The following is a 2,867-nucleotide window of genomic DNA, read 5'->3' on the forward strand; positions in this document are numbered from 1 at the left end:
GTTCCCTTCATCTTTGATGCTCTGGGCTGCTCTAAATTCCATCAGCACCTACACTGTTAGCAGCACTACTAGTTGATATCATACCCCAACACTATTCAGCCATGCGCTGCATATCAGACAGAAAGAAACAGACCTTCACTAAGAAGGAAATGGAAAAGAGCCTGGCTGATATCAGCTTTAATGACATAAAGGCCAAATGAAGCTAGTGAGATGCTGTCACATGAGGAATTTGGGAAGAGATTGTGATTTGTGAGCTCCTCAGGCTCTGCGGTATACACATACTGTATTATTTGGGCTGGACTCAATGGTCTTCTGAGGTCCCTTTCAGCCCTAATGTCTATGAAATCCTTTTAGATGGAGGAGTCTGCTTTCCAGGAATACTTGCCTAAGGCTGTGGCAAGAGTGAGTCCATATCCACCCTTCTGCTATTTCCAGATTTGCACCTTCTTGATGATAAAATGGTTAATCCAATATCATGGGCAAATTCCAGTTTGCAAATTAAGCATTTATTGCATCTCCCAACTGGCAGAGGCAACCACCTTTCAGTGATGGGGAAAGTGATTTGTATTTGTGCGGTGGACTCAATGAGAGAATGAAATCTGTAAATCCCTTTGGGATCTATCTGGAGGAAATCACTATCTAAATGCATGATCCTCGTGGCTGTTGTCATTCTGATCCCCCTACTATAGGATGACACTAACCCACTTTTAGTTCTGTGTTTTCTTGAGTCTGTGATGTGAAATTGGATTGTTTGTATTATTCTAAGCTCTGTTTTTATTTTTATTTTAACTGTATTTCGCCCACTAGAATCTATATTCTCCACCTTCGCAGACCAAATGTTTTCTATCATTGTACCTTGTTTCTTCAGGTTCTAGACAATTGGCACTGTCTGTATCCTATCCAACAAACCTTAGAGAAGTACCGTGTTATCATGGGCTTCTGTTCTTGAGATTCAGCATGCATTGCTGAAACTCCAGTCTGTAGATGGTATGGTGCATTTCAGAGGGATATTTCTGCTGAAACTTCCCCTGTGCTTTGCAGACTAAAAGGAGAATCAGAGAACTGCTGTTTGTGATCTGCACCCTTTATGTGCTGCATGGTGATGAGCTCTTTTAAGCCATAATAAAAGAAGGAAAGATCAGAGGAAGACTTCATAGGGAGGAAAAGATCCAGAAATCTTTAATGTGATTAAAAAATGTCTGCACATTCATAATAGGAAAGTCTGAAGGAAATGCATTCCATAAAACCAACTTGTCTGCTGATTGTACTAAAATACCCATAACCTTAGAATCTGCCTGGCTAGGCATCACGTGCCATGGAGGCAGATGGGAGCCAGTCACAGCAGTAGAATATATGCACCTATTTCCTGCATCTCTTTCATGCCAAAAGTTGTATGAGACCTTCAAATTCTCCCTGACCTAAATCAGAGGCAGCTTGTAAAAGAAATTAAATTTAAAATAGGGAAGAAGAATTGCTCAAAACATTGTAGACGACTCAAGTTCATGATAGCCCTGCTATTTATGACCACAGCACATACGGGTCATAGGCAAGACTAAAGCCCCACTGTGCACAGCCTTTGACCACACACATAGATATGTCCAGTCCCCTCCCACGCTCCATGCAATTAAGACACGGCAACAAGTGAAACACAGCCACCTTGCAAGTCTCCCTGTCCTTTTCAAAATGAAGGGAGCCAAAAGCACAGGGGAATCCTGGGATGTTATGAGAGGAGAATGGATCCTGAGAGATTTCATGGGTAAATCAAAGAACTTCAGGCTGCTGGCCTGAGAGGCAAGCTTTTCAGGGTTTTTCAGTAAAACATACAGAGTCTCAGGAATTTCTGAATTAAACTGGAACGCAGAGGGGGGAGGAAGTCCTCCACTGAAGGTGCCATCCATCCTAACACAGGCCCAGTGTTTGAGTACAAAGACAGAGATCGAGGTGAAAATGTAGTCAAGGTTTTACATTTCTTTAAGAAGCAGGTATTTTGTGGGGCTCCTATGTTGAGCAGGGATGTCTGCAGCTGCTTGACAACCTGTAGTTCCTTGCAGCTGTTGGAATGGTTTGGGAGCGACTGCATTGCAGCACATTGGATGGTTTGGGGTGTTTGCAGCAGAATGATCTGTGTAGCTATCAGCAAAGTGCAGCATCAAGGGGCAAATGGCTTCAGGTATGAGGCTAATGCGAGTGGCCTATAGCCAGCAAGGTGATAAAAGAAAGGGTTGGGGTTTGTACTGCCATCATGAGAGAAATAATACAGGGGCACCTACAGCTGTTAGTGTGAAATAGGAGAAGGGTTTTTGTTCCTGAATGTGGGTGTGAAATAGATTCAGAAACCTGCACAAGACATTGGGGCATCAGCCCCAAGCAGCAAATAAGAGACAATACAATATGAGAAAATCCAAGGCCCACAAAGAAATAAAAAGTCCCACTGGATCCAGAGGGCTAAATTCCCTTCTCCCTTCCCTTCTCGGTTTTACAATAGTTTAACCCTGTTGAATTCAGAGGGGTTATTTTAAATGGAATATGTTAGGCCCAGAAATACCCAGTTTTTCTCAGATTACTCCTTCCCCTTTCATATTGTCTAAAGTAGCTTCAGAGTTTTGGGGCTTTTTTTTTCTAGTTGACCGGGGACTCCAGACACGGTCTCTAAGGTGTTTACTGGCTTGGAAATAGCTTCTCCTTTAAAAAAAAAAAAAAAAAAATTCAATGAATCTGCACATTTTTGCTTTCAGTTGACCCAAAAAGAAAAAAAAAAGCCAGGGCTAGTCCATCTCCCTCAGATGGGAGAGGGAGGGAGAAAAATCTCTTTTTGCTGGAGATTGGGTGTGTCGCCTGCCCTTCCCCCTTCAGTGCTTCTCTGTGTA

The sequence above is a fragment of the Crocodylus porosus genome, unplaced genomic scaffold (genome assembly GCF_001723895.1).
Source record: "Crocodylus porosus isolate Cpor-Errol unplaced genomic scaffold, CroPor_comp1, whole genome shotgun sequence".
Lineage (NCBI taxonomy): Eukaryota > Metazoa > Chordata > Crocodylia > Crocodylidae > Crocodylus > Crocodylus porosus.